General features: G+C 46.5%; 1 long non-coding RNA gene across 1 annotated transcript; it reads left to right on the top strand.

Annotated features, from left to right (window-relative positions):
- Positions 1-7,425, top strand: LOC143825749 (uncharacterized). Its single transcript, XR_013226980.1, has 4 exons — positions 1-115; positions 4,309-4,346; positions 5,788-6,110; positions 7,104-7,425. It is a non-coding gene; the product is annotated as an uncharacterized LOC143825749 (long non-coding RNA).
- Positions 7,426-8,903: the final 1,478 nt, after the last annotated feature.

Raw genomic sequence — 8,903 nt, 5'->3', positions numbered from 1 at the left:
TAGCAATCTGGGGTGGGGGGTGGGGGCGGGGGAGGCTGCTATATAAGCAAAGGCTGTTTCCTGTGTGAGCCACCAAGAAAGAAGCAGCCCTACAAAAGACTTTACCTTTGGCACGGTAGGCAGTTTCGGATTTGTTTTCCATATTGAGCTTGTAAAATAATGGGATGAGCTGAAGCAACCTTTCGTGGGGGTGGCGGCAGGGGGTGGGTTTTCTTGCCAAACTCAGTCCTACAAGGACTCCATTTCGGAAGTGCAAGAACTCAGACGTCCGGTTCCATATTTTAGAACGTAAGAAGAGCTTGCTGGGTCAGACCAGTGGTCCATCTAGTCCAGCCTCTCGTTTCATACTGCCGGTGGCCAACCAGTTGTCCTGGGAGGCAAACAAGGCATCCTCTGCAGCTTCTGACTCCAAGCAATGATGTTCACAGGTTTGCTGCCACTGGATAAGGAGATTTCCTTCAATCACCATGTTGCTGGACTTGTCCTCCATGAATCTTTCTAACCAACTCTTAAAGTTCTCTGTGGTTATGGCTGTTGTTACCTCCACTGGCAGTGAATTCCAACATTGCGTTACTGAAGAAATATTCCCTTTGGTCTGTCCCAATGGCAGAAGGATAAAAAGCTCCCTAGACCAACTTTCTCCACTCATTTATTTTGGCCATTGAGAGAATCTGTTAATACAGTGAGTTGAGGAGAAATGACAGTGTTTAAGTAGCCACCTGTTGTTGGTGTTGTGTAGACTCATCCACTAAGAAGAAGAAAACTTGGGGTTTATACCCTGCTTTTCTCTACCCAAAGGAGTCTCAAAGCGGCTTCCAATCGCCTTCACTTCCTCCCCTAACAACAGACACTCTGTGAGGTGGGTGAGGCTGAGGGAGCTCTGAGAGAATTGTGACTGGCTCATGGGTCACAACATGGCTTACAGGCTCGTTCTCTTCCCTCTGCCCACAACTGGCAGCCTGTGAGACAGGAGAGGCTGAGAAAGCTCAGAGAGAACAGTGTCTAGTCCAAGGTCACCCAGCTGGCTGCAGGTGGAGAAGTAGAGGGGAATCAAGCTTGGTTCTCCAGATTATAGTCTGCTGCTGTTTAATCAGTACACTATGCTGGCGCTCTAGAGCAGGGGTAGTCAAACTGCGGCCCTCCAGATGTCCATGGACTACAATTCCCAGGAGCCCCTGCCAGCATTCACTGGCAGGGGCTTCTGGGAATTGTAGTCCATGGACATCTGGAGGGCCGCAGTTTGACTACCCCTGCTCTAGACAGATAAGGCTGTGGTTTTGAGGGAATGGTCATTTGACTCAGCCTCTGGCATATTTCATAGGGAAAGACATTGGAGGAGCACGCAGCTAACTCTGCCCTTGGGTCTGTTGCTCTCGGGGACATAAAGAACAATTACATTATAGAGAAATAGATTCAGGTGGGTAACTGTGTTGGTTGGAAGCAGCAGACCAAAGTCTGAGTCCAATCTGAAAGGTACCACTGGACTTAAACTCCATTATAGAGAAATGTGATCTTTCCAATCCGTGTGTTTTTTTCCTTTTCACTAATGGCGGATTGGAAAGTATCACTGCACTTTTATCGCACCAAGACTACAAGAGAGATTCTGTGTTATAAGTTATTGATTCATCGCTGGACAACAGAAGGTTCTTCTGAACTTCAGAGCCATCCCTTTCCTACTTGACATGGGACTAAAAAAAACCTATTTGCAGTCTCACCTTGACTTCCCGTATTGCACGTTGTTGGGTTACATTGGGCAGGCTTTCTTCTCATTTTACATCTCTTTTAGAGCCCTTTCCTTTTTGTGAGCTGTGGAGGCTGTCCCACAGACCTTTGCAGATATTCAACTGTGGTGGTTTTGCTAATCCAGACACTTCTGAAACATCTGCAGAAGATGTCACAGATATAGCTGGAGATGAACTTATTTAGCTATTTAATTTTGTATTAATATTCCACCGTTCTCCCCAATGGTGACACAAAAGAGCTTACATCCTTCACCTCTCCTCTGTTTTCGTCTCACAAAAAAAAACTGACTTAAATAAGGCTGAGATTCTTCCGAGAAAACTTCCATGGCAAATCAGGGATTCAAATCCGGATCTCCCTGATCCATCTCTGACACTTTAACTATTTCACTGCACTGAGATCATTCCCACATTAGGAGACATGCCTCATTTTAGTCTCACTTTGCATCTCCTTTGGATGCTGTGAACTGACACCTTGCTTTCTGCATTTGGGCTTTCCTCCCTTCATTTTCCAGGTTGAAATTTATGATATCCTTTCTGCATCTGAGCCCAATGGAGGTGGTCTCCCATCATGCTTTGCTCCCTTCCCTTTCCCCTGTTCCAAAAGGTTGTGTGTGTGGGTTTTTTTTGCAAAATGGTACCTGCTTACACCTTTCTTTTAATTCTGTGCCCTTGATCACCTCCCCACCATGGTGTTTTTTTCTCTCCCACCCTGTTCAGCATTCCTCCCCCCCCAAAAAAAATCCCTAATAGTGTTACTACAGAGGTGCAAAGTTCAGGCATCAATCTTCCCCAACACAAACCAGCAGCTGGACTCTTGAAGGATCAGGGAAGGAAGGAGGAGGAACTGTGGGATGCATAAATTCTCTTGGAGAGGCCTTTTTTTGTGAAATGTTTTGGGAATTTTTGGAGGTTTAAAAACTGAGTCATAAAATAGCCTTTATCCTCTTAGTCTCAATTATACATTCTGAAACACCTATTATAGTTTATTTTTTTGGAAAAAAATAGCGAATAGGGAGGGAAAGACGGAATTGATGCTACAGGGGATGGGGGACAATGGCGGGCACAGTCTGGAAAAGCCAGAATATTATGTTTCAGCATTGGTTAGCCCTGATCTAGACCCTGTTAGACCCTGCTTCAAAAAGTAGAAACTGGATTTCTGGGTATTCCTTTGCTGCAGGGCAAGGGCAATTCAGGTCTGCACCCCAAAATGTGAATTTCAGTGCAGAAATGGACGACAAACTCAGCCCTTTAAAAATGCAAATCTAAATGATATCCCTAGTGTGGAAATGGAATGGCTCCCTTTCCTCCAGTAATGATAATTTATGCAAACAACGTAAAAGAAGTGGAAACAAAAAACCAATCTGAAAAATAGGTGAGAGCCAAAGAGGTTGAGAGACACAAAATTATAAACATATTAAATAAACCATTTATTAAACAGACCTGCAGGTAATTAACCGTTATGGTTGTTCCTTCTGGTATATAAAAGATGTAAACGAAATTGTATTTACTAATCATTACAAACATATTGCCTGAAAAAGGTTCCCTTTCTCTTCTGTTAAAATATTACAAAACCTAAAAATGGAACATTGATTTCCCCTATAGATCACACACACATCAGTCAAACATGTACAGCACAAGGACAAAAAACTTGGACCGAATGCATTTTGATCTATAAGTTCTTCATCAGAGATCATTACAATAACATACAGTTACAAGTGCAATATAAGTGTACAAAATTTTTCAACCAGGGGGTAAAAATTCCTTTGGGGGACAAAAATATCATCCATTTGGCTTCAATGCTGGGGGATGGGGGAACATAGTAAAGGAAATAAAAATGTCAAGATTAAAATTAATGGACAGATGCATTCCCAGTTGTGGAACAGGAGACAGATAGAGTGTAGGGACAGGATCTCTTCAAATTACTCTCAGGTTTCTTGAACCCTTGAAGCGGGGGTGGGGGGTGGGGGCGAGGTGCCAAAGCAGGAGATCCCCAGGTCCACCTCAAGGCTGGCAACCCTAGCGGACTAAGACCATGGCCAACCTGGGTTTGAATCCCCACTTCTACTATGGAAGCTCTCTAGGTGACCTTGGACCCATCTGAGACTCTTAGCCCAGCCTTCTACTTTATTGGGCTATTGGGAGAAAATGGAGGAAGGGAGACTGCAGTGCTACAAGTTGCTTTGAGTCCAAACTGAGGGAGAAAGTGGAATGTAAATAAAGAAATGCTTGCAAACACAGATGGGTTTAGGCCTCCTTAGAGGGTGAGCTGATAATGTTCAAAAGACACCTGTCAAGAAAAGGTAGATGACCACCCTTAAATAAATGAGGGGAAACACAAATATTTTCATGTCAGTGACAGACAGAAAATGATGAGGTCAGTATCAAACAGCCTAACGTCATAGGTGCTGTTCTTCCCTCCTTCTTGCTTCTCTCTGTCCTGGGAACATCCCCCTCATAAAACACAGGTGCCAAGTTAGGGAGGGAAAAGGTGGCGACTTTAGGTCGGTACAACGGAGAAAGGGTGGGTGGAAAATCCTTCTAACAAGGTGGTGTTTCTTCGTTGCAGATTGTGACCAACTCTTGAGATGTGGAACCCTAACCCAGGTAAAAGTTGATGTCTAAGATTTCCATGTTGGGAAATACCTGGAGATATTTGGAGGGTGGGGTTTGGGGAGGGGAGGAACTTCAATGGGGCATAAGGCCAGTAGCACAGTGTTGCCCTTTGTCCACTGAACGCTGAATCAGCATAAGACTGCTTCGTGGGTTCACATTATCCTGTCAGCTACGGGCTTTGGACTTGGCACAGCTAATCAAATATTCTATGGCCTGTCAGAAGCCTTGCTGGGCAAAAGACTCACCCTGCCCAGTTTCTAGAAGCATGAGCCAAGCCTCACGTTGGAGACGTCTGATCTAGAATGAGTTCCTTGATCTTGCCAAGATCTAAAGAGCTCCATTTTCCTTGTGAGTGTGGTTGGAGTTTGGAAGGGCCATGTTGCCTAGAGTACGCTCCTCTGGATAGTTCTGACTGACTTTAGCTCTCAGCAGCCACCTTCTCTTCTACTGGGGATTCTGGTGGGAAGCATCTGAAGGTCAAGGCAGTGCATAGATCCCCTTCAGAGAGGTCCTGGCCTGCTGGTTCCAGGAGAACTTGAACAGGAGCTCATGTCAGGTAGCCCCATATGAACAATGAGCCTAATCCCCAGGAGCCATCAGACTCTGCCTCTGTTTCCTATTCCCCACTCCCTCTTCTCATCAGCAGGTTCTCAGCACATACATAGTTTGTTCCCACGCAGCGCTTAATGGCCTTCAGAATGCTATCGCATTCTGTATGTTATGGCCCTTGCAATTAGTTCTGGCCACCTTTTGGCCATTTTGTGTAGAAACGTGGATTTTGCTTTGCTCTAGTTGGCCTTTGAAGATAAAAGCCCTCCTGCCGTGGGAACAGCTTGTGGCGGGAAGAAGGTGTGACTGTGGGGGAAGGGGATTGTCAATATTGTACCCAAAGGCTACTTAAGAAAATTCTTCTTAGCAACAGTCTCTCACAATGTTTCCAGATGTACCCTCTTGGACAGGGGTAGTCAAACTGCGGCCCTCCAGATATCCGTGGACTACAATTCCCAGGAGCCCCTGCCAGCATTTGCTGGCAGGGGCTCCTGGGAATTGTAGTCCACAGACATCTGGAGGGCCACAGTTTGACTACCCCTGCTCTTGGACATAATACCCAACTTTGAACTCTTTTGATGAAGAAATGTCTTGGTTTCCTTGTCGCCTACAAGAGAGTAGCCTTGATTCATGACTGCTTGCTTCTGGAGAGCAGGCAGAGGGCCTTCCTCTGGTGTTTATGAAGTGCTTAAGACCTTGGGTATTATGGCAACCACTGGGAGATTGGGGAATCTTTTTCCTGGATGCAGGCTGGGCTACAGCAGGCCTTGTCAGATAGAAAAGCATTACCCTTTTCCATAGTTTTGCAGTGAGCAATTCTGTTATTTGGAGAGTTCACAGGTGCCTTGCCCTGACTCTATGGCTTTGTTTTTCTCTCTGTTAGGAGCACCAGGTGGGATGCCACCTCAGCAACCTTATCCTGGACAACCTGGGCTATATCCCAGTCCTGGTATGCAGCCATGCCCAGCTCCCCCGCATCCTCCCTCCTGGGGGACCCAACCACTTGGACCACATCACCATGGACATCATGGACAAAACCCACCTCCTGGCCCACCTGGAATGTACCCTGGAGGGCCTGGATACTATCCAGGAGCCCCAGCAGCACCGCCACCTGGTGGCCATTCCCCAGGAAAGCACCATGGGCATCACAAGAAGCACAAGCATCATAAGCACCATGAGCATGGGCATCATTCTCATGGCAAGAAGGTAAGAGAGGGGTGCCGCTGCAACTTGGAGGTATGCAAGGTCAGGTACAGAAAGAAGAAAGTTTCCTTCAGTAGGGCCATTAAATCCTTTGCTCTGCTTTGTATGTTCATAGTGAGTGAGAACAGCCACCCAACAGGACAAAAATGAAAGGGTTGAAAAAAACAATGCTTTTCCGTATTCACATTTTCCTCTGTGTTCGCTGTTGGTGGGGTTACTGTCCCACACACATTTTGCTTCTTCTGGTGGTTGATCTGATATTGCACAAGTTTATTTACAGTATATCTCCCCACAGGTATAAACTGCAGGTTTTTGTGCTGGAAATAAACCACTGCAATATCGAATCAACCACTAGAGGAAGCAAAAGGCATGCAGTGCGAAATCTCCATGAAGAAACAGAAACTTACAAGCAAGGGAAATGAGAATGCAGACAAGCCCACAGACATGGGTCAATAAAAGAGTGGAGGCAGGGTTGCCAGGTGCTGTTGCATTGTGAACGGGGGAGGGAGTTCTCTCCAGGAACTCCCCCCACTTACCCAGACCCAGAAGAGCATCTAGTATGCTGACATCACCTTGAAGTGATGTTGGCACATGTGAAATGTCGGGGTGATGTGCTGGCATTTGGGGAAACTCTATGGTAAAAAAAAATCAGCTTCAAACCATAGAGTTTTGCTCTAAACCCAGAGCATCACCCCCTGATGCTGATGTCACTTCTAGATAACATCAGCACATTGGGGTGTTCTTCCTGGTCCCTGTGAATGCAGGCGGAAGGTCCAGGGGGGAAAGGATCACTGTGAAAGCAGCTGCTTCTTATTTTTTTTTGGGTGTGGGGGGGTAATTTCCCACTGCTTTCTGCAGCCCCCAAAGCTACACCAAAGTGGGGGTTCACAGGGACCCAGAAGGGATCAGGCATCCCTGTGGGGGCCTAATAGAAATGATCCGGTGAGAACAGAACTGGCAACAGGCCGAATATGTTTCTCTTTATTTCTCTTCCAGCACTCAAGCAGTTCCAGCAGCAGTTCTTCTGACTCTGACTGAAGGCAGCGTTTGAAACAACTCAGCCAGCCGGCATGAGAGGCTACCCAAGAAGCCTCCCTCGCTATCCCCCCTTCTCTTTGCTTACGTGAATGGCTCAACGTTCGCTTTCACTGTTGTCACGAGCATAGTAAAAAAATATCGCCATGCCAAGTTTGCTGCCCGTTTTCATGTAAGCAGTCATGTTCTTATTCACACTGATTTAAGGGTTTATCGTGGCCCCTCGGATAAGTGCGTTAAAAACTCCGAAACTCCGCAGCAATAAACTGATTTGCACAAACAAGTTGGGTGCCCCATGACATTTTGTATTATGTGCTTCATTGATCCTATTGGGGCCTTGCTGAATTAAGGAACTACTTTTCAGCTTGATGTTCGTCGTTCGCGCCTCACCTTTCAACTTAATGTGGTTTACCATGTTCTCCGCTTGACTACTTTATCCTCGCCACTACCCTGTGAGGTGAGTCAGATCACATGACTGCTGAGATCACGTGACTGCCCTAAGGTTATACAGTGAGCTTCCACGAGGGAACATGGATTTTAACCAGGGTCTCCCAGATACGAGTCTGCAGTCTAAACCAGTGGTCCTCTATGGGGTGCCTTTGTACGTCATGGTACCCTGCCAACACCTTTCCTGGTACCCATCAAGTGTTTTTCACAAGTGGGCTGGGCCAAGTGCGGCTTTTGCCCAGCAACTCTTCTGATTGGCCAGTGGAGGTTCAATGGGTTGGGCGGATTTTTAAAACATTGCTTTGGCTGCAGCAGCCATTGCAGCTAAGTATCTCAGCTGTGTGAATGAAGGTCAGCTGCAGCAGCCGTTTTGTGGCTGGCTTTGCTTCCTGTAGCACCTATTTTGTGGTAGCCATTTAATGGCTTCCCCCTCCAGGGTGTCAACCTGCAGTGGGACCAGGGGAACCCCTCTCCCCCGAATTACAGTTCATCTCCCAACTACAAAGATCAGTTCCCTTGGAAAAAATGGCAGCTCTGCAGGGTGGACTCTATCCCAGTGAGGTCCCTGTCTTACCCAGGGTCCTTCCCAAATCTCCAGGAGCTTCACAGCCTGGATCTAGCTCCCTCTGTCTATTTCCGCACTAAAATTTGCTTCTTTAGGCAAAGCCCTGAATTGCCCTGCAGGAAATGAATCCTCAGAATACCGGATTTCATCTTTTCAAGCGGGGTCTAATAGGGTCTAGTTCAGGGCTGCTGAATGCAGAAATGCATGCAATAGGGCTTTCCCCCGCATCTGGCATTTTGAGTTTTTTTGGCCATACTTGTTTCCTCATCACTGTCCTCCTTCCCTCTTCCCTTTCTCCCTCCTCCCTCCATTCCTAAAAATCTGCCTTTTAAAAAAGGTGTAATCACGTTACAATGCTGTTTCTAATTTTTAAAAAGGCAGTCTTGCAGACTTACACAGATGCATTCAGTTCACTTTGGGGGAAGGGGGTGAGGTGATCAAGTATGCAGAATGGTGAGATTAAGGGGCACAATGAAAACAAAGGTATAAGAAGGGAGCATTAAAAAACCCCCACATTTTTGGAAAAGGGGAAGGAAACAAAGCATGATGGGAGGCTGTCTCCATCAGATTCTGTGCAGAAAGCATGTCACAAATTTCAGCCTGGGAAATAAGGGGAGGAAAGCCCAAATACAGAAATGCTAGGCCATTTCTGGAAGGAGGAGTAAGATGCAAGTGGCTTCCTGCTGGCAAATGTGGGATGGTAAATCTTGCATGTGCAGCTCTCCTCATGGGGAGACCCAAGAGGCTTT

This window comes from Paroedura picta, chromosome 1, assembly GCF_049243985.1.
Source record: "Paroedura picta isolate Pp20150507F chromosome 1, Ppicta_v3.0, whole genome shotgun sequence".
In the NCBI taxonomy this organism is placed as follows: domain Eukaryota; kingdom Metazoa; phylum Chordata; class Lepidosauria; order Squamata; family Gekkonidae; genus Paroedura; species Paroedura picta.
The sequence above is the reverse complement of the archived record's forward strand: the minus strand, read 5'-3'. Positions and strand labels throughout refer to the sequence as shown.